At 44.5% G+C, this 23,218-nt stretch overlaps 1 long non-coding RNA gene across 1 annotated transcript; it reads left to right on the top strand.

The window, feature by feature from the left end:
- The first annotated feature begins 628 nt into the window (after positions 1-628).
- LOC105880902 (uncharacterized) lies at positions 629-16,313 on the top strand. Its single transcript, XR_001158428.3, has 3 exons — positions 629-719; positions 1,926-2,080; positions 15,649-16,313. It is a non-coding gene; the product is annotated as an uncharacterized LOC105880902 (long non-coding RNA).
- Positions 16,314-23,218: the final 6,905 nt, after the last annotated feature.

Raw genomic sequence — 23,218 nt, 5'->3', positions numbered from 1 at the left:
ACGCCACACGTGGCGGCCGCAAGTTTATTCGACTGAAAACGCCCCCGAGGCGCTGGCTGAGGAAACTGCAGGAGAGGAACACGCCCTCGGCCGCCTCTCTCGTCGAGCCGCAGCGCTAGGACGTTCACCCAAGCACCCCGACGCGGGTGGCTCGGGCCGCGCCGCGCGCCGCCTCTAGGACGCACTTTCCCCCGAGTCCGCGCACGGCTTCCGAGCCCCAGCTCCGGCCGGCCCGCGCCGTTCCGGCATTCTCTCGCTCAGTAACAATTTCGCAGAATCCCATCACGTCACAAACCAAACCCCCTGCAATTGGCCAGCGGGGAGGGTGATTCAACTCTGTTTACTTTCTCCCCCTGCCAGTCAGCACGGCCCTTCGGTGGAGAGGTGCGTCCAGGAGCGAGGCGAGCGGCCAATCCGACTGTTCCGTCTCGCTGCCTCGTGCTACCCCCACGGCCCCGGGCGCGGGCAGTTAAAAGGGTAACCGCGCGGAGGCAGGGCAGGGGCCGCCGCTCCTCTTCGCGAGCGCCTCTCCGTCCCCCCCAGCCGGCCGGGGCCCCCCGCTCACGTCCCGGCTCGAGGGGCGTTGGGACACATCTCCCTAGTCAGTTGCGCTCGTTCCTCTGACGGAAAAGAACTTCAGCCTTGGTTTTCCAGCTCGCAAACAGTTAAGTGACTTCCTGCAAACGCTACAGTCCCAGCAACCAGCCTTCCAATCAAAAGTAAGTCGGTTGATGTCACTGGCATCGGCTCGGCCAATCAGAAGGGCGTTCCGAAAGCAAGCTCTCGACACTTGCGAACGCAAAGAGCTGTGTAGTGAAACTGGACACATCTTTGTATTTTGTGTTGCTGGTAGTAAAATCGAGATATGGATGGGGGGACAGGGGTGATGAATAAATGCAGTGTGAATTTATAATTTTGTAGAAAGCCCTCAATATGTCAGGACAAGTTGTCCAAAAATAAACACAGATGAGAAAGCATCAATTCGTTTTGCTGTTGGTGTTGTTTTTGGATGCAGCATACTTTGAGAGCAGACGTTTAAAAATTCCTCCATCCAATACATTAACTGTGACCAATTCATCTTCATTAAAAATTCAGATCTAAGGAAAGTTCTGGTTTTAAAGTATAGTCTTTGTACTGTCCCCTATTCTTACGTTGAAGCACCCCATCTTTGCTTTTGTCATGCCTCTTAATTCCTCTGCTTCCCTGCTGCAATGTAGCCTCAGTAACTTATTTTAGTTTTGTTTTGAAGCTGTTTTAATCCGCCTTCAGATGAATGGAAACAAAAACTGTTCATTTGTATGACTTCTGAAAAACCCCACCATTCTTAGCTTGTTTTCTTTCCAGAGCATGGTTGTTAGGGAACATTTTTCTTCCCTCACTTTACAAATGTGGAGACTGAGACACAGAGAAGTGACAGATAATGACAGGACTCAATAGAAACCACAAATCTCCTGATGTCTAGCTCTTTGTAATTTATAACAACTGGACCCTTTGGTTTTGTGAAATATTAACTATGCTAAACAGATTCTTAAGAGCTGGAACCAGCCAGGGATCCTTAATTGAATATTGTGGCATTACTTGATCAACAATTAGTATGGGTCTTGGAGTCTGATTAACTCAGTTTGTCTCTCCCTCTGAATGAATGATGGGGTTGTTTTCCATCTGGTAGCTGAGGAAAGAATCTAGGGCTAGTGTCTCTTGCAGGAAGCATACTGTCAGCAGGATTAATTAAAAATACATTCACTTTCCTGAGTGTGAGGGATACCTGCTTCTATGTGATTCAGTGAGAGCCAACCCTGACTCCCACTGGCTGTTTAACCTTTAAGAGAAAGTGACACCAGGTTCCTGTTTTCCAAGGGAGGGGGCCCAAATTAACTCTCCCTATTTGAAGTCTAAGGTAATTTATTTTTACTTTACTTTTAAAGGATATAGGGAAGATCTTGCTGTAGGTGACTGCATGGGGAAGAAAGAATATCATCACCATTAGCATCATTATCTCTGCCCTCTTTTGTGGAGGGCTTACTCTGTGCCAGGCCCTATACTTAACACCCTGCAAGCATCTTTACAACATGCCTGTAAGGTAAGTATATCATAGCATGTAAAAAATGAAGCCATCTTGGAGTTCTTGCAGTCTAATCCCCTTAATTTTAGAAAAGAATTCACTGAAGCCCAAGGGAGTTTGCCTACTTCATGATTTTTCTGGGACAAATTCTGTCCCCAAGGATACATGATCACTTAGAAATTGCACCTTTGCTTGCCTCTTGAAGGTCCAGCACAAATACTAGTGGGATCTCTCCAGGATGCCTATGATCATGGCCTGTACAGCCTCTCACACTTGCATTTTAACTGGCATTGCAAGAGTAAAACAGACTACTCAGGGCTGGGCATCTATAGATAGCCCTAGGGTTAACATCAGGATTGTTTCAGAAAAGAAGAAAAGTCTGTATCTTTCCTTGAAGATTATGTAATCCAGGAATTTGAATACATCAATCACCTTAGGTTTTTAAAATGTATAAACTTTTCCTTCCCTTACTCCTTGCCCTTTTTTTCCCTTTAATTTCACTTTGATTGGACTGGACATAAACCCTGAACTCTTCCAATTCATTTCAGAATTGTAAAAGAAAGTAATAAGAAAAAAACAGATTTCATCCACATGAATTTCTCTTATACATTTACAAACATAACTGCTGCTCGAGTTAATTTAGAATATCTTTTGGAATGGTACAATGTTCTCTCCTTTTCCACTTATTCATTCTCCAGATATTCATGTTCCTGGCAAAGAGCCAGGCACGAGGGAATGCAGAAATGAAAAGGGAGTCTGTCCTCCATGCTATGGAGTCTGGCCTATATGCTAAAAATCAAATGTATATAGAAAAACATATATCATGACACAATAATAATTCCTACATCAGGATTTTTTTTCTTGTATTTTCAACAATGAAATCTTGCTGTGTTGGGACACGTATTATAATAGTTTTATGATTTAAAAATCCCAGCTTACACTGTTTTGCCAGCATGTGGTTGTATCAATTATATTTTGGCAAAATAAATTATCCCAAATTAATATGAATCATTCCTAATTAAAATAATTTACCACTGAAGTATATATTATGCCACATAAATATAAGAGGCCTATTTCCCCCAGGTTAGTCTTTGTAAATACACATTTTGAATCCATACAAACCAACTGGAAGGAGCAATGAAAATGTAGACAACCGTGCTTCTAGTTTATGTGTTTTCTGCTCTAAATTCTACCCAAAAGCCTTTGCTTTATTATCCAAGTTCTCAAAACAATGGCTTATGGGCCTGTAGTTAGAACAGATAAACCTTGTATTCTGTGTAGCCTAAACTGAACACTGGTATCACGATCTCCTCTGGTAAGACTAGTTAGTGCCTACCCTGAGCTGTTTCCTACAGCAGGTTGTAGGCCAGGGTGGGGAACTGGCCTCTGGGTCTGAGATGAGCTATGTGACCTCAGGCAACCTCTGAGAGCTATTTCCTTATCTGCAAATAGATGGGATTAGATTAATATGTCTCCATAGTCTCCAAACTCCAAACACTAAAAGGATCTAAAAAAAAAAAAAAATCCAAGAGAAAAAACGGGGGCAAGACTTGGGTTTTTTACATACCACCTCACTGCCCTTTTATGGCATTGACGGTCAGAATACCTTAAACCAATACTTAATGGGATAGTAGGCACAAATATAAATTTGTTCCAAATCTCTTCTTCCTTAATTTCATGGTCTCGCTTTTTCTTTCTTCAAGCTGGTTTGTGGGAAGTGGCCTGTAGGCTCAAAGCATCTATTCTTTTTCCAAGGTAAATGTTCCACCCTAGCCCGAAATATGGTGTTTGCTGGCGAAGGCAGCGCAGAGTCCGAGGCTCCTCCCCGGGAGATGTTTATTCGGACTGAGCCCCAGGCAGGGCTTCCCCACCACCTTGCCGGGTGCAGCTGATCACCTGGCGCTCAGTTTAAAATACAGATTGCCGGGTGGCGTCCCTGCCCAAGGCCCAGGGAAGTTCAGGCTAAAATCACAGTCTGTAGGTACTGGGATCTGCCAGTTCTGGCTTTTCTCACTCTTTCCTGCTGGGAGGCGTGGACCGTGCGGGGCAGAACTGCCAGCCTCCAGGCGGGAAGGAAGGAGGAGAACAGATGGCCCGCTGGGGGTAGGCGATCACGTGTCGGACCTCGTTCTGGGCTGCATCCAGCCCTCCCCCTTTCAGGGCCCGGGCCCTCCGGGTTCAGCGACCCCATCTAGGCACAGGGGACACATTCGGTGGAAATCCGTGTTCGTTTTAATGACAGCAGGGGAATTAGGGGAGGTGGCAAGCGTGAGGAAGGGAGAAGCGGAGCTAAAGGGATCGGGCTTCCAACAATGGCGTTGTTCCTGGATTTGAAATGCAAGCAGGTGAAGCCAGCGCTGGAGGAACGCCCCGAGGCCATCATGGCAGTTAGCACCCAGGGGCTGGAGGGGAGGGGAGCTCAGGAAGGCGCGAAAACTTGCCCGACGCCCTACTTTGCTCCCGCCCCACTTAGCAGCCTTCCGCAGAACTCCAGCCCTCTCCTTAGCAGAGCAGAAAGGCCACCCGTTCATGCATATGCAGGAGGATAAGTTTAGCTCGCAGCCCCCCGCGCTCGGAGCGGCCCCGCGCGGCGCTCGGTGAATCACCCGCGCCCGGGGGCGGGCGCTCGGCCCCGGCCGCAGACTGGCGGGCGACTCAGCCACTCGCGGGCCGCGCGCGCGGGCCTGGCATCGCCCTTTTAAAAAGTCTTCCGCAGGCGGCCGCCGCCGCAGCAGCAGCCTGAGGAGGCGAGTTCATCTGAGGACAGTCCCAGTTCTCAGAAATCCCTTCCCTGCTGGAACATCCAGCTCCCTTTACTGCAGTTGAACAAACTGCCCTAGATTGGGGGATGCGGAACCCGCCCCAAACTCGTGCAAGGAGCTCCGGGCGCCCGCGCCCACGTGAGCTAACCTTGAAATTAGCCCCCGCTCCCCGGCGGGAGGGGGCGGCGGGGCGGGGGCCGGCTGTTAGCCCCGCACGGCCCCAGCCCTCGGTGCGCGCCCTCCGCGCGCACGCACCGCCCCCACAACTCTGTTTCACAACTCCAGCGGCGTTGCATTTTTTTTTTTTTAATTTCCCGGGTAAGATGGGTGTGGGGCGTGTGTGTTGAGGAGAGAGGACAGGCCACCTTCCACCCCCACGCCCGCGAGTAAGAGAAAAACCTGCCCTGCGGTCCCCCTGGGAACACTGCGGAGTAGGGTGTCGAGATGACATCAGCTTCTAAACATAGTCAGCACCGCACCCCAACTCTGAGCGCCGCGAGCAGGGCACGCGGGTGGGGAGACGGTGGGGGAGGCGGGTGCCGCTGTCCCCAGGCGGGGCGGGGCGGGGCGGGGCGGGCGGGCCGGCCGGGCTGTGCTGGAGGAGATGACTTTGCAGGAATTGTGCTCTCCTAGTTTGCAGGCTGCGATGGCCCGGCCACCGGGTTAGGAAACATTCCTGCCATTCCGCAATCCCCTACCCCAGGAGAGATACACAGACGCACACACGCACGCTTGGATCGAATGTGACTTTATGTGTAGATCAACCCATCCCCGGCGTAGCGCCCAGGTCCGGTCCGGTCCTGGGAGCACCCGCGCCCTCCAGCCCCGCGCCGGCCTCCCGGCTAAGGGTCGGTGCGGCCCTCCCGGTGAGTCAGATGGGCAGTGTTTCCTGTGCTTGTTGTGGAACAGTTTGTCCTTTTTACTCCCCCCGCCCCGCGCCCCGTCTCCACCCCCTTGGTAAATATAGCGCTCACGTTTCATCATCTCTTTGTCCAACGAGTGCCAGACACCCCGGCCCGCGGCCCCCGCCGCCTCCCTCCTCCTCCCGGCTCGCGGTTACCTCGCATAACCCCGCGCGGGCAGGCGCCGGGCTGCAGCCTACCCGCGGCCCGCGCCGGCCCTGCACCCCCGCGCCTCGCCGCAGTGCCCTCCCGCCCCTCTCGCGGCCCCCCCGCCGCCTGCAAGCCCCCTGCGGTCGTGCCTGCGTGCCCTTGTCCCACCCCTCTACCCGGTGTCAGGGGAACGGGGCAGACGTGTGTGCAGGTGTGGGAGGTGGACACCCCTTTTCCCCTGGCCTAGGCCCACCCCGCGCTGGATCTTCCACCTCCCCAGCCTCCCCCGTCCCAAGTTCCAAGGTTGCCCTCTGTTCCCCTCCCGAGCGCAGGTGACAAGCTGCTGAGACAGTGTCTGATTCACCGACAGCTGAACCAGCTACTCGTGCTTGGGGGAGGGCGCCCGGTGAGCCGTCTCCCTCCCACCTTCCCCCCGCCCCCTACCCGGGAGGGGAGTGGGCTGGAGGGTCGGGAAAGGCAAGGTGGATGACAGCCGAGAAGTGCGTGCTCGCTCTTCCCCCTCTCTCTCCTCCTCCCAGTTTCATTTCCACACATACAGCCACCCACCGGGGACCGGAGGCGGCTAGTGTTCTCTCTACGCGGGGAACTGGCTCTCTCTGTGGTCTCGTGTTTACTTCCCTCCTCCTCTTCCCGGTCCCTCCTCCCCGCCCCCACCGCCCTGCGCGGAGAGCTGGGAAACCTGCAGCTAAACACTGCAGTCATGGGACTTCCCTGGACCCGAGCTGTGCCCCGGGTTTGCCCTGTCCTGTCCTGCCCTCCGTTGCCCTGTGTCCACTTGGGGCACTTTGTTCTGGAAGGGTTCTTGGGGCTCCCCACTCAGGAATGTGGAAGAGGTGACAGCCTCCCTCGCTCCTCTTCCTCTCCTCCCTGCTCCCCTCTGCCAGATACCTTCCTGTGGGGGCCCTGCCTGGCTGCCTCGTTGGCCAGGATTCTGGGCCACCCTCAGGAGTGGCCACCTGTCCAGGGAGGACCGGTGAGGCAGCTGACAGTGTGTAAGAACTCCGCATCCAGGATGCTGCAGAGCTGGCTGGTTTGTCACCACAGACTGTCCTGTTCACGGCAGGGTGCCCCAAGTTCCCTGCTGACCAAGGTTTTCAGGCAACCCCCCCAAAACCTGCTCCCAGGGACACACCCTCTCCTTATGGAGTCTGGCACAAGCTTCCCTTTCAAAGGCTGCTTCCCAGCAGGGAGGAATGCGCCTCCCAGCCTAAGTAAGCTGAAGGAACAAAGGACTCCTAGGAGGCCTTCAGGGTTCCGGGGCTGGGTGCCGCCTGCCTGAAGTTCACCCCATTTAAAACTCACCTCTTCACCACCACCCTCTGCTCCACTGCCATGGTTACCAGCTCCCTGTCCTTCAGCAGCACAATGTTGCACAGAGGCACAAACAAACAAGGGAATTTTAAATGTTCTTTTAAATACCCAAAACACTGCCTTGGTATTTTGGTAGCACAGAAAGAGGGAATAAAAGTCCGGCCTGTTCCCTGGTTTCCTTCTGACCCCTCGACCCTGAAAAAAATCCCTTACCCTGGATAGCCTCTCAGCTGCCGAAAGAGGGCAGGAAGCTTATTGAGATACTAGAGGGCAGAATTCAGGACAAACCTTTGGCAGGAGAATTATCCCCCCAGTTAGACTCTTTTTTTGTTTCCTCTCCCCTTCATCGGGTGACCCCCGCCTCCCAGCTGCTTGGAAGTACCTGCCATCAGACTATACCACCCCTCCCTGCAGCTGTCATCTGCAGGCTCTCATGCACTCCCCCTCATTCCCAGAAGATTCTAGCACTTGACTCACAGTCCCCCCCCCACCCCATTCCAATTAACATTTTTTGATGCATTTAGCATCTCAGTAGATTAATGACCTATCTGAAACCCTAGTACCTGCAGTGCAACCATTTTTCTCCACCCTACTGTCATGTGGGTACCCTAGACCTTTTCATCACCAAATAAAAGCACCACCTCTGAACTCTTCAAGCATCCTACTTCCTGAACACCTTTCTCTTCCAGCTTATTTGCTCTAATAACCACATTTGAACAATTCTTTGACCCTATTTTGACCTCCAGTCTACTTTTGCACTGTTTGTCATTGTCCTTTTATTCTTACATCTCTCCTACCCAGCTGAGATTTCATAGTCTGTCGCTCTATCATTTCTTTAAATACACCCTTCATTCTCTAGTTCCTGGGACCATCTGGCAAAACTCTGATTCTGTCCAGCTTAATATGCTGGCCCAAAATGACAGGGCTTACTGTCGTCACTCTAAATTTATGACCATAAATCTCAAGTGGACTTTCAACACTGTCCTTCTGCATTTTTCCCTAGTCAGTTTACTTTCCCACACTCAGAAATGACTGTATTACACCTTCTCTCCCCAAATTTCCAACACCCCTCCCCTTCCTCACTCTAAGCTGAGAAGCTTGCTGCTTACTTCACAGAGAAAATGAAAGCAATTTGACAAGAACTACCTCATTCCCCTACCCCCCCACACACCATATCTTCCATCCCAGCTGCCTTTCCACCCAGACTCTGCCTTCCTGTCATGTCACCTGGAAATACTGTCCCTGCTCCTATTTAAGGAAAATCCTTCCACTTGGCACCAGGGTCCATTCCCCTGTAGACTATTTGATTGCTCCTAAAATTACCCTGCCCCCATCTGCTGCTCAACAATGGTCCCTCTCTTCTAGATCATTCCCTTCAGTTGATCATGTTTATCAAACACGGCGTCCTCTCTGCTATCTCTGTGTGTATACTTGTGCATGTGTGTACCCCTTGTGCCCAGATTCTCCTGCAGTATTACTCTAGTTGCCATTTTTCCTTGTCTGAAAACATCTCAAAGTTGTCTGCACTCACTGTCACCCATCTCCCTTGCCACCTTCAGTTCTCCTGGCTTTCTTAAAATTGGGTTGCCCTAGAACCCTGTCCTAGGTTCTCTTCCACATCTACACTCACTCTCTTGGTGATTTCGTGCGGCCTCAAGGCTTTAATACCTTCTATATGCCAGTGAATCCCCATTTTTATCTTCAGTCCATACCTCTCTCTTGAACTTCACACTTGATCATCCAACTATCTAGTCATCATCTGCACTAGAATATATAATGGACATCTCAGACTTAAGATATTAAAACTGAACTGCTGATCATTCCCTTCCAAAATGACTTTATCCACAGTCTTTCTCATGTTAGATAAAGACATTTTTGTGCTTTTCATTGCTCAGGCCAGAAGCCATGAGTTATTGTTGATCCTTCTCTTTAATTTCTACTCCACAGCTAATTAATCCATGAGGAATTCCTGTTGGTTGTAGTTTCCAAACATCCCCGTAGCCTGGCCCTTCTCATCACCTTCACTGCCGTGCTGTGCCTCCTTCATCTCTTGCCTTGATAACTGCAGGAGCCGTCTAGCTGCTGTCTCGGCTTCCACCCTTGACCTTGCTTCTCTTCTCAACATAACTGCTAAGAGCTAAGTGCTCTTCTTAAAATACATGTCAGGTCACTGCACTCCTCTGCTGAAAACACAGCAGTGATTCCCATCTTACTCAGAGGAACTGCTGAAGTCCTCACAATGGAGACAAACCCCTCCACCACGCAGCCCAAAGGGAGACTTCCTGATCTCGCCTCCTGCACCTGATTCCTCGCTCCCCACCAGTCACACTACCCACCTTGCCCATGTGGGAGCTAACCAGCTGCACTCCTGCCCTATAAGCATTTTCAATGGCTCTTCCTTGTACCTGGAACACTCTTTTCCAAGATCTCAGCATGGCCTCCCTCCCCCACTTTCTCTAAGCCTTTGCTCAATGTCTGCTTCTGAAAGAGGTCTGCCCTGGCTGTCCTATTTGTAGTTGCAACTCCTGAAGTTTCCCCAACTCCTCTTTCCCTGTTCTACATTTTCTTTTTCCATAACATTAGATTCCAACATATTATATAGTTCACTTATTTATCATATTTGTTGTTGATTGTCGGTCTCCCCCTTCTAGAATAAAAGCTGTTGTTCACTGATGTATTCTTAGTGCCTTGAACAGTGCCTGGCAGTTAATAAACTCTCAGTAGATTTTCTCAAATGTTGTAAATAGGAGATAAACAGCTGTAATTTTTTTGACCCCTTACTCTTTGCTGAGCACCCCCAAATACACTTTGTGTGGTCTTGGCACTCTTGGTTTATTCATAAGGAAATTAAAGTACTGAGAGGGTAAGTGACAAATCCAAGCTCATGCAATGGCAAAGTTAGAGTTTGAGCTCAGGCAGGCCTCTCCAGCCAGAGCTTGTGTTTGCAAGCATGCCATTACACCGCCCCTGCAAATGAACAGGCTGCAAGGCCAAAAGTGAGTTCTTTCTGCTGTGGCTGCAGTCAGCTTATGGAGAAGCACATTGTGGCATCTCCGAGTGTCACCTGCGTATGTATGTGGGAGCAGCTCGGGTCACACAGTGAACCTCCCCGGCTCTAGACACTGGTGCGAAGAAAGGAGGAGGGTGGTGGTGACGGACGTGGAGTGTATTTGGCTGGCCCTAGAGGATTTTGGCTACTTACAAAGATGCTGAGCATACTTGTATAGTAGAGGCAGCATGGTGCAGTAGGAAAAGCTCCCGATGACAAGGGCTGCAGACATCTGTGATAGTAGGATGGCGTTCTTTTAGTCCTTCCACGCTGCTATTCTTAGCATCAACTGCATCCTCCTTCTTTCTGTCTTTCCACTTTGTAATTCTCAGCCTCAATTTCATCCTAGGGCTAGGTTCCTCTCCGGATTGAAAATGCCTGCCCAGGGCGATTGGTGCTATCTGCTTCTTTGTTCATATCCATCAAGACAAAGAGCAAGATGCCCATGTCAGCCCAGTTGGACTAACTTAGGCCGCATCTCCCGATCAGTAACAGTAGCCGGGGGATACTTTGTGAAGATTGGCTTGGAGTTCTAGTGGTACTCCTTAGGGGGCTTTGAAAAATGTATGAGGAAGTTTTTGTCGTCACAGCGCTTAGGAAAGTGACTGGCCTAGGTGGGCTGGGGATTGTGTGGCATGTAGAGATGCTTAACCTCGTGCAGTGTTCAGGACAGTCCCACAAAATGAGGAATTGTTCTGCTGAAAATGCCATTAGCGCCCTATTGAGAAGTATTAGGAGTGGTTGGATTGTCTGTCTGGATCTGGCAGTAGATCTCCTTCCCCTAAGTCACATGGGGAAGGTATGGCAGCTCGGATTTTGGTAGGATGACTTCTTCCCACCCATCCTCTGCAGCCTGCTCTATCCTGCTTTATTTACTCTCTCTTTTCTCTAGACTTAGGCATCATCACCAAGATGATGCCTGAGTCTAGTCTTCAATGGTACTGGGAACTTGTGGTCCATTTCTCCTTCTAGTCTGCCAGCAGTCTAGAGAATGAAAGGATTTATTCTTTTGAGATTTAATCTGGAAAATACTGTACACATGTAAGCCATGATGTATTCTCACCGGGAAGGCAATGTAGTATACTAAGTACACAGCCTGGGCTCAAGCTGCCTGGACTCTAGCAATCCAGTTCTGCTATTCATTAGTTCTAGGAAGTTGGGCAAATTACTTAACCTCTTTTAAAGTTTCTTCATCTGAAAGGGGGTAAAAATAGTTTAAAAATACAGTGCTGTGAGTATAAAATGAGATAAGTCATATAAAATTCATGGTAGAGTGGCTGGAATTTAATAAGTACTGCCTTGATTGCAATTGTCCTGGAAACCAAGCTAAAGACAAGGACTTGGGGGCAAGTGGGTTATTTGGGAGGTGATCCCAGGAATCAGGAGTGAGGGAGAAGGAAGAGTGACACAGGAAAGGAAGAAAAGCCAATATTTGGGAGCATTATTGAGATCCCTGCTGTAGAAATGCCTCTTAGAATCATCCATCCCCAGACTGGGAGGCAGAAGGACTCGTCCACCAGCACTAGATCATCATTGGTGAAGGGTTGCCCAAGGAGTATTAGTCCCTGTACTTGTGGGCTCCCTCACCTTTGGAGAAGTCCCTGGGCAGAAAGTACACACTGGATGGAGTCAGCCAGGAATCTGCACTCTTACAGAAATGTTTAATGCAGCTGTGGTTGAAATTAGAGGTGTGTCAGAGCATGTAAAATGAAGGCATGAAAAACATCTGTTACAAGTGCTGGATACATTTTAGCTACTGTTATTTTGATTATTAGATCATTTAATCCCATACTTCTCATGTACTGTGCATAAGAATCACCTGGGGGTCTTGTTAAAATGCAAGTTTTGATTCAGTAGGTTTGGGGTAGACCAGAGTTCTACATTTTAACAAGCTCCCATGTGATGCTAATACTAATGGTCATCAGACCACAATTTTAGCAAAGATTTATTTAATTAATGCACATTTATCAAATGCCTCCTATGTATCTCGGTTACTTTGGTAAATACTAGTGATAAATGTTGTGGTAGGCTCAATAATAGCTTCCCAAAGATATCCACATCCCAGTCCCCAATATGTGAATACGTTACCTTACATCATAAAAGGAACATTTCAGATATGACTATAAGTAAGCATCTTGAGATGGAAAGATTATTTGGGTTTATTAGAGTAGAATTGATGTAATCACAAGGATCTTGTAAGGAGGCAGGAGGCTGGAGAGAGAGAGAAGATGCCACACTGCTAGCTTTGCAATGGAGGAGGGGCCATGAGACAAGGAATGTAGGCAGCCCCCATACTCTTAAAAGGCAAAGAAGTATTCTGCCCCAGAGCCTGCAGAAGAAAGGCAGCCCCACAGACACATTTTAGACTTCTGGCTTCCAGGACTGTAAGGCAATACATTTATGTGATTTGTTTTTATTTTTAATTATTAGGGGCACTTAATAGCTGTGTATCTTTATAGGGTACATGTGACGTTTTGATACAGGCATATAATGTGAATTAATCGAATCAGGGTAATTGGGGTATCCGTCACGTCAGGCATTTATCATTTCTTTGTGTTAGGAACATTCCAATTCCACTCTTTTAGTTATTTTAAAGTATACCCTAACTTCTTGTTGATTCTAGTCACTTTGTTGTGCTATCAAATATTGTTCATTATATCTAATTATCTAATCATATTTCTACACCCATTACCCATTCCCACTTTATCCCTGCTCCTTGCTACCCTTTGTAGCCTCGGGTAACCACCGTTCTATCTCTGTGTTCATATGATCAATTGTTTTTAATATTCAGCTGCCTCATATGAATGAGAACATTCGAGATTTGTTGTCCTGTTGTCCTGTGCTTGGCTTATTTCACTTAACATGATGTTCTCTACTTCCATCCATGTTGCTGCAATTGGCAGGATTTCATTCTTTTTTATGGCTATACAATACTTCATTGTGTAGATGTACTACAATTTCTTTTCTTTTTTTTTTTTTTTTTTTGAGACAGAGTCTCACTTTGTTGCCCAGGCTAGAGTGAGTGCCATGGCATCAGTCTAGCTCACAGCAACCTCAATCTCCTGGGCTCAAGCGATCCTCCTGCCTCAGCCTTCCGAGTAGCTGGGACTACAGGCATGCACCACTATGCCCGGCTAATTTTTTCTATATATATTAGTAGTTGGCCAATTAATTTGTTTCTATTTATAGTGGAGACGGGGGTCTCGCTCTTGCTCAGGCTGGTTTCGAACTCCTTACCTGGAGCAATCCGCCAGCCTCGGCCTCCCAGAGTGCTAGGATTACAGGCGTGAGCCACCACGCCTGGCCTATTTCTTTACCCATTTATTTGTTGATGGACACGTAGGTTGATTCCATATCGTGGCTATTGTGAATAGTGCTGTGATAAATATGGCAATACAGATATCTTCTTGATATGCTGATTTCCCCTCATTTGGATATATATCCAGCAGTGAGATTGCTGGATCAAATGTTAGTTCTATTTTTAGTTTTTTGGAGAAACTCCATACTGTTCTCCATAGTGGTTGCACTAATTTACATTCCCACCAACAATATATGAGAGTTCCCCTTTCTCCACTTCCTCACCAGCATTCATTGTTGTCTGTCTTTTTGATAAAAGCCATTTTAACTGGTGTGAGATGATGTCTCGTTGTAGTGTTTTTTTTTTCCATCCAGTAATCCAAAGCCAGCAGAGCTCATTGTAGTTTTGATTTGCATTTCTCTGATGACTAATGATGTTGAGCATTATTCATATACCTCTTGGCCATTTGTATGTCTTCTTTTGAGAAATGTCTATTCAGATCATTTGCCCATTTTTAAAACTGGATTTTTTTCTACTTTTGAGTTGTTTGAGTTCCTTATATATTCTAGTTATTACTCTCTTTTCAGATAGTTTGTAAATATTTTCTCCCATTCTGTAGGTTGTCTCTTTACTCTGTTGATTGTTTCCTTTGCTGTATAGAAGCTATTTAGGTTGATGTGATCCCATTTTTCTATTTTTACTTTTGTTGCCTATGCTTTTGAGGTCTTACCCAAAAAGTCTTTGCCCATACCAGTGTCTTGAAGTGTTTTCCCAATGTTTTCTTCTAGAGGTTTCATAGTTTCAGGTCTTACATTTAAGTCTTTAATCCATTTTGATTTTATTTTTGTATATGGCAAGAGATAAAGGTCTAGTTTCATTTTTCTGCATGCGGATATCTAGTTTTCCCACCACCATTTATTGAAGAGACTGTCCGTTCCCCACTGAATGTTCTTGGCACTTTTGTCAAAAATCAGTTGGCTGTAAATATGTGGATTTATTTCTGGGTTCTCTGTTCTGTTTCACTGGTCCATGTGTTTGTTTTTGTGCTGTTTTGATTACTATAGCTTAAAGGCAGGTAGTGGGATGGCTCTAGATTTTTTTTTTTTTTTGCTTAGGATTGCTTTGGCTATTTGGAGTCTTCTGTATTCCATATGAATTTTAAGATTGTTTTTTCTATTTCTGTGAAGAATTTTTTATTGGTATTTTCATAGGGATTGCACATTCTTAAAAAATAAAATTAAAATTAGGCTTTTTTTTTAAATCTCTTTTTTAACTAACAATTTTCTATGAATGTTTTCTACATTATTTTACTTTCTTCTATCTTATTATTTAAAAATTAATTTATCTTTTAGATAAGCAAACATTCACATGGCTCAAAATTTGAAATGGGTAAAAGGTAAAAGGTACTTTTGAAAAGGGTAAAAGGTAAAATTTGAAACGGGTAAAAGGTAAAAAGGAAGATTTTCTTCCCAGCCTTCTCTCTCAGCTATCAAGACACTTTTCCCACAAGCAACCAAATATTAATTTTTTGTAAATACTTCCCAAGACAAAGCCCACTTGTTCATGATTTATTTTCCTTTTTATACATTGTTTGATTCTATTTACTGTAATAATATTTTGTTAAGGATTTTTATGTTACGTTCATGAGAGACACTGGTCTGTGATTTTTTTTTTCTTGTAAAGTCCTTGCCATGCATTGATGTGAGATACCACTTTCATCATATACTAAATTCTCATATATATTTGGGTCCATTTCTGGATTTTATATTATATTCTTTTCCATCGATACCTGTCTTTCCTATCTCATTATTATGAATAGATACATTGTTGAATATTTAGGAATTACGTTGCTTCCAGTGCCCTGCTCTTCCACACAATGCTGTAATAAATGGAATTTTGGCTATATCTTTTCCCCCTTCATGAGTATTTCCTTAGTAAAAATCCTTCAAAGTTGAAAAGCTGGATCAATGGATAAACCTTATTTTAAGGATTTAGTTCAGGGGTCCTCAAACTATAGCCCAAGGGCCACATGTTTTGGGAGACTTCACCGGAAACAGAGAAGGGTAAATGACTTCTTCCTTCCTGCCTTCTAGGTGGCCCCTCCCACCAGTGCCTCTCCTGGCTGAACCTGACCGGAAGCAAGGTGTCAGAGAGTCTGGAAGAGACTGTTGGGGCCCATCTACCTATGATGCCGAGCAGCAGGCTGGCTTTGTGGGCATTCTCTCTGTACAGTCACACAGGGCCCCATCCTTAGAAGAGCCCGGCGCTTGGTTTGATGTTCTGCTGTCACTGTCAAGAAATTCTGAATCCTTTTTGAACAAGGAGTCTTGTGCTTTTATTTTGCTCCGCAAATGATGTAGCTGGTTCTGTAGAGCAGAGCATGGAAAGGCAGGGATGGAACTAAGAGCAAATAGAGCAATCCCAGGGTTGCTCTCCACCAATTTGAACTACTCAGCAATGTAAGAAGTTGCCCTGGAAACCATAAATTAGTCATGGTGCTGATAGACAAGCTCCTAAGATTTCCCCTAAGCAGCCACTAACAGTTCCAAAAGCAAGAATGGGGAAGTCAACGAACTGGTTCTCTGATCTCCCAATTGAGAGAGGCAGGTTATAAACTGTAATGCCCCTACTTCACTGCTTTAAAGAGGGAGCAGATCTGCCTGGGAGTATGTCAAGTATCATAAAACCAAAATACTCCTGCTTTGTCTTTGTACCTGGTGGTATTTAAATATCCGTCATTAAAGTTATCTTTCATTGTGCTTCCTTCTGTATCTTGTTGGTATGGAGACCTGTTGGGTCACTCAGCAGCTCTTGGGGTTTTATGAGGTTCAGCAGGTCGATTTCCAGGTTCCAGCTCCTGGACATGCTCCTGGAGGTGGACACCAGTCCCCATGCTGGCTCTGAGTAACCCAGCAGCCCCAAGGGAAGGCTTTACGATTCTAGGGGGGTGGTTAAGTTCTAGCAAGATCCAGAGAGTGGTCAGGTCATGGAAGCAGGTGGGGAGGTGATGTGGGGAGGAAGCAGAGGAACCCCACAGGGAACTGGGAACTAGTGCCCCAGCCCTTTAAGAACCAAGAAGAGCCCACACTGGGGGATGGCACTTTCAGATATACCTCCTCCATACCTGCTGCAGTTATCTAAAATATACTTCTTAATAATCCATTTCTTTGAGTTAAAGACAATTTTCTACAATTACTTGCAAAGGAAGCAACTCATTCATTCATGCATTCTTCAACAGATTGCCCCCCTCCCCCCATACCAGCGTTGGGCTCTGCACTGGGGCCGTAATGGTGAGCAGGACACACACAGCCCCTGCCTTCCCAGGTCCTGCCGTCTAAAAAAGGAGGAAAATAACCAATTGCATACAGCGTGATTAGTGCTGTGACAGGAGAATTAAAGGGTGCTGGGAAGAAAACATAACACAGTGTCAGAACATCAAGGAGTGGCTGGGGCCCATGCTGAGTAGGAGGTAGCCAAGCAAGAATGGGAAATGGGCAGGACATGGATGTTCCAGGAAGAGGGAATAACAAGTGCAAAGTTCCTGGTGTAAGAGATGGTGCCCCATGAAAGGATGGAAAGAAGGAAGGCACATGAAGGCAGCAGAGGAGCCCAGGAGTGCTGGAAGGAAGGCACAGGGCAAATCTTAAAGGGCCTTGAATATCCACATTCATGACCTTGATCCAAGGACAATGGGAGGTCTTTTGTCGGGAAAGAGACATAAGATTTATATTTTAGGGCTGGGCGCGGTGGCTCACACCTATAATCCTAGCACTCTGGGAGGCGGGCGGATTGCTCAAGGTCAGGAGTTCGAAACCAGCCTGAGCAAGAGTGAGATTCCCATCTCCACTTAAAAAATAGAAAGAAATCAATTGGCCAACTAAAAATATATAGAAAAAATTAGCCAGGCATGGTGGCACATGCCTGTAGTCCCAGCTACTTGGGAGGCTGAGGCAGGATTGCTTGAGCCCAGGATTTTGAGGTTGCTATGAGCTAGGCTGATGCCACAGCACTCTAGCCAAGGCAACAAAGTGAGACTCTGTCTCAAAAAAAAAAAAAGATTTATATTTTAGAAGTACGACTCTCAAAGGTGGTATTTCTAAAATGAATTGAAGGGAACCGAGGAAGGGAGATAAGAGTCCCGGGCAGAGATGGAAGTAGCTTGGGGCAGGAGAGTGGTAACGGGATGGAGAGAAGTAGTCAGATTCCAGATAAATTTAGGAAGAAAAATTGACAAGTGTTGGAAATCAGATTTGGTGAGTAATGGCAAGGGAGAGGATGAGGATGTCTCCTGGTTTGTTGACTTGGACAACTGTGGAAATCACCAATTTGTAGGCGAGAATGAAGAATTGAGTTTTGGATGAGTTGAGTTTGAGGTCTTTGTGGGACAATCAAGTGGAGTTGCCTAGGAGACAGTTGGCTAATTATTGACCACTAATGCCTCACATTATATTACTTTGTTACAGATTAGCAGTCTAGTTAATTTGCAAAATCCTAAAGGAATAAGATACAAATTCTTTTGTTTTGCTGAAGGAGAGATTATCTCCCCCTACCCCAAATCCACATATCCACTTAAAGTTCATCCTCTTTCTGATTGCACAAAACTTTTCTCCCTGCATCTTTTAGTATGGCATTACTTTCTAAGTTGTCTGTCTACCCATCAGTTTCTCTTATTAGATTATGAGCTCCAAGCAGGATCTGCGTTCAATTTGTCTTTGGATCTCCATTGCCTCATAGGGTGCCCTGAACATAGTATACCCATTTCCCACAAAATGACTTTAATTTGTTTCTTAAAATTCTGCTACTAAGTCAAAAGCTGTTACATGAAAATAAAAATAATTCTATTTATTTTAATGGAAAACATTATGCTGTATCCCACCCCAAGATACCAAACAATTTTCACAGATAGAAAAATATATCATAGACTGTCAAGAATCTATCAAAAAAAAAAAAAAAAAGAGGCCGGGCGCTGTGGCTCACGCCTGTAATCCTAGCTCTTGGGAGGCCGAGGCGGGCGGATTGCTCAAGGTCAGGAGTTCAAAACCAGCCTGAGCAAGAGCGAGACCCCGTCTCTACTATAAATAGAAAGAAATTAATTGGCCGACTGATATATATATAAAAAAATTAGCCGGGCATGGTGGCGCATGCCTGTAGTCCCAGCTACTCAGGAGGCTGAGGCAGAAGGATCACTCAAGCCCAGGAGTTTGAGGTTGCTGTGAGCTAGGCTGACGCCACGGCACTCACTCTAGCCTGGACAACAAAGTGAGACTCTGTCTCAAAAAAAAAAAAAAAAAAAAGGAAAATATATCAATTGAACAATAAAAAAAGAATTTAAGTAATAAACAACAGTTTGAAAGTTAAATATAGTTTATACATAAAAGATAACATTATAGGTTTGCTGTACTCAGTCTTTTTTCTTCTTTCTTTTTCAATTTCTCAACCTTTTGGTGACTTTTGCACTCATGCTGAACTAAAAATAAAATTATAGCACAGAAAAATACCTCTAGGGCAACATAAAAGCTAAACATGTGAGTGCTTTGAAATACATGGAAACAGTGCACGTGCACAGCAGATCAAAGGTCCATGGATGATACTGCCTCTTGGTCCTCTCATTTGGCGTATGTACATAAAACAAAATGTCTTGGGTTTAACCCAACATGGCTCACAATTTAAATTTGTTCCAAATAATATTCCCCACAATAAACTGTTGTGCCAAGGAAAATGGTGAGTGGGTCTTAGCTTAAAATCCCAAGGAAGAAATATTTCTTCTTGTTCATTACTTATTTAGTGAGTTTTTGAGTGAAAAGCTTGTTGCACTCAAAAAAAAAAAAAAAAAAGAAAGAAAGAAAGAAAAGAAAGAAACAAAGAACAAAAGATCACAAATAAAGTGGCATCACTTTTCTAGAGCTGTTATGGTGAAAGTTGCTAACATGGAAGAGAGAATATAAAGGAAAGATGAATGACTGACTAGGTGAAGGAATGAATGATCAGTAGGGCCCTCTGTCAGTAGGAGCCCTTGTTATATGAGAGAGGACTGAGAGCTCTGGAAAACATACAATGGTGGAAGAGATGGTAGAACACCAAAAGAGAAGCCTGGTGCACACAACAGAGTATGGGAGCATTCTAGCTACCCTTTATTAATCATTCAGTAATGCCAGGTGTTGTGATAAGATTAGCTCATTTGAGACTTCCTTCTCCTGCTTTGCCATTTTGCAGAAGGCTATATACTGTTTCTACTCTTCAACCACCTTTTTCAGTGGCACGATTCCAATACACATACATCAAGTGTTTTCTGGGACAGTCTTAATGTCAAAGACTGTTGCACTTTTCCCATCATGGGTTTCATGCTTTCCATTTGGAGGTATGGTGATCACGGGAAGGCTACAAAGACTTGGGACAGGGCAAATACTTTTTTTTAGTGTGAATGAAAGGAAAGGAAGGGAACAATTTTCTGTTGGTATGCTTTTGGGTAGAATATTAAACTATGAGGGTGTACTTCCTGCTTTGCTCAGTTTTTCAGATAATGTAAAAATGTTTGGGGTGAAGACCACTAAACTCTAGTCTTTAAACAGAATATCACAACCACTGACTTCTACCTTGGGACCTGACACCCTTGGTTATGAAGTAGGGAAATAGAAACTGAACCCAGTGAATGAGCAGGGAATGGACATTTTCATTCCACGTTTTAGTCGTGCTTTTCCTTCACTTGTGATGATTCCTCTCTAACTTTTCCACCAAAATATCTTAATAGTCCAGAAGAATGAACTTTGGAGATTCTAAGTGAAGGACTCAAAGATAGCAATTTCTTCTCATTTCTTTGAAGACTGGTATTTTGTTATAAAAGCTCACATAAATTTAGTATTAGTGCTCTGTATCTGCATTTGTTTTAATGTAAAAATAATTTTTTTCACCCAAATTTAATGGTAAAATCATCCCCCCAGGAAGACTTGGTGTGTGGTAGTTATTTGCTGGCTTTCCATGTAGCTCCCCTATGCCCCATCACTGCCACGTTACAACAAACTCCTAGTTTGGGTTACACGTCCTTATGAGTTCAAAGGTAAATCAATCTCTGAAGCTTTGCTTTAACATTTTAAACATGTGTTTACTTCCCAACAGTTCTCTCCCACTTTCTTTAACCAGAAACCTCAGGGAAGGGTGATTCTACCAGACAAAGGGATCATTAAGTATTGGGTCACCTGGGGTCAGCTCTGTGATGGTCACTGGCCACTACTACTTCCAATGGCCAGGCACATAATTAGTGGCAACATTGAACAAAATGTCCTTAGGGATGGCATGTGGGCCAACGTCGAACATTGCAGCCCTACAAAACACAGATTTTGAATCAACATCTGGCATGTCCCTGCCCCATCCTTGAATGTTAAATTTTTCCACGTAGACAAAGACTTTTGCATCTTGAGGCCTGGCTTAGTAATTAGCAGGAGAATTCTGTCGAGGCCACATTATAAGTTTATGCTCCAATCACTATCTTTGCTTCAATGATACCAATGATAAACAAAATATAAAATGAGAAAACAGAACGACATAGCTGTACTCAAAAATAAGATAAAAATTTCACAATAAGAAATGGGGCAGAAAGATAAATCATGAGTAGGGCTGAAGCAGGAGGTCTGTCGGGCCTTGGGTCCAAAATGAGGCAGAAGCACCTAAGAAATCAACTCTTGCTTGAAATGGGACCTCAGTGCCCACTGAGGCAGAGGATCAAAACCAGGTTCATTGCTTAAAACCAGGCTCTGGGGAGGGCCACTCTTTGCTCCTCCACATCTTTGAGGGGAGAGTGTAAAAAGAAATGAGACTGACCACTTCCTAGGCTACATAAAGCAGAATAGTTGAGGAGAAGGAAAAGGCAGACAGACCCTCTTGGCCGGAATCTAAACCAAGCCACCTAGTGTAATATCACAGATATTATCCTAGGACATCTGTCCTGAGCTGTCAGTTATAAAATCCAGTTGTAATTTGGTGATCCTGCAGGTCTAGGTTGAGGTAATTGCAAGATTGTTAGACCAAGAATGCTGAGGAGAGAGACAGAGAGCAACAAAAACTCCCATGCAAGATGAGCTTGCAAACCAAAAATTTGAACATATGAGGAAAACAAAAACTAAAAAGGAGTAAACACAATCAATAGTGGGGAGATTAATTCATTCCAGATGAAATAAATATAGTAAAGCAATCTGAAAATGACCTTTAAATAAGTATGTTTAAAATACTTAAATGGATAAAGGAAGCCTTAAATCTTTTTTAAAAAGTATGAAACAGAAGTAAGTATGAAACAAGAAAAATTAGATAAGAAACTAGAACAGCTGGTTATGATAAAGAATCAGTTTAAAACCCTGGAAATAAAACAAATACAGTTCTTGGGGAAAAAACTCAATAGTTTGATAAACGTTTTTTAAAAAAATTTTTTATAGAGATAAGATCTTGCTATATTGTCCAGAATGGTCTTGAACTGACCTCAAACGATCTTCCCACCTCAGCCTCCTAAAGTGCAGGGATTACAGACAAGAGCCACACTGCACCCACCCTGGTTGACCAGATATGATTGAAGAGACAATCAGTGGACTAAAAGATAGTTTTGTGTAATTCTTCCAGAATGCAGCAGAGTGAGATTAAAAAAAAAAAGTAAAACATACCAAATTAAAGTTATGAGCCATAGAATAGACTGAGAGGATCCAACATACATATAGTAGGATTTCTAGAATTTAATAGTGGGAAAGCCAGAGAAGCAATAGTTGAAAATATAATGACTGATATTACAGATTTGCAGAAAGATATGAATCTTTAGTTGAAAATATATACAGTGTGAAAATGAAGTAAGGATAAAATAGGATATATTCGTACATATAAAGATTAAGAAAGCTTACCATCCACAGACCCTAGTTGAAGGATGACCTTCAGAAAAAGCAAGTTTAAGGCAAAGTGGAATGAGAAACATGTAATAAGTAATACTGAGCACTAACATATTCATAATATAGTGGAAGATTTTAACAGTTATCTCTTAGAATCAGATAGATTGTGCAGATAAAAGTAAAAGTATACTCTGCACTGAACAAATAAGATTCTATATTCTTTTCAGGTACACATTGAAATTAAATAAAAAAGATTGTTATAGATCACAAAAGAACTCTGAACTTTTAAATAATCATATAGACTATGTTTTCTAATTGTGATACATTTATATCAGACATTAGTAATATTAAGAAAAATATTTTAAACTCCAAATGTTTGGAAACTAAAAAGACAGAAAACCTAACTTCAATAATTCTTATGCTAAAGAGGATGTCACAATCGAAATTATAGACTATTTAGAATTGAATAGCAATAAAAGCACTGGAGCATCAAAACTTGTGGAATACAGCTAATATAAAACTTAAGATGAAATTTATAGCACTCGATGCATTTATTAGATATCAAGAAAGTGAAAACAAAATAGTTAAGTACTGTACTTGAGAAGGTAAAAGGAGAATAAAAGGGTAAATCTAAAAGACGTAGAAGAAAATAGTAATGATAAAATTAAAATGAAATAAAATAGAAAACTAAGAAATAATAGAGAGTCCCAGCAAAGCAAAAGCTGATTTTTTTGAAAAGTTTAATAAAACTATCAAATTTCTGGCAACATTAACCCAGAGATCAAAGAGAAAAGCATAAATA

The sequence above is a fragment of the Microcebus murinus genome, chromosome 12 (genome assembly GCF_040939455.1).
Source record: "Microcebus murinus isolate Inina chromosome 12, M.murinus_Inina_mat1.0, whole genome shotgun sequence".
Classification (NCBI taxonomy): Eukaryota; Metazoa; Chordata; class Mammalia; order Primates; family Cheirogaleidae; genus Microcebus; species Microcebus murinus.
Note: the sequence above shows the minus strand (reverse complement) of the source record. Positions and strands in the feature narration are given on the sequence as shown.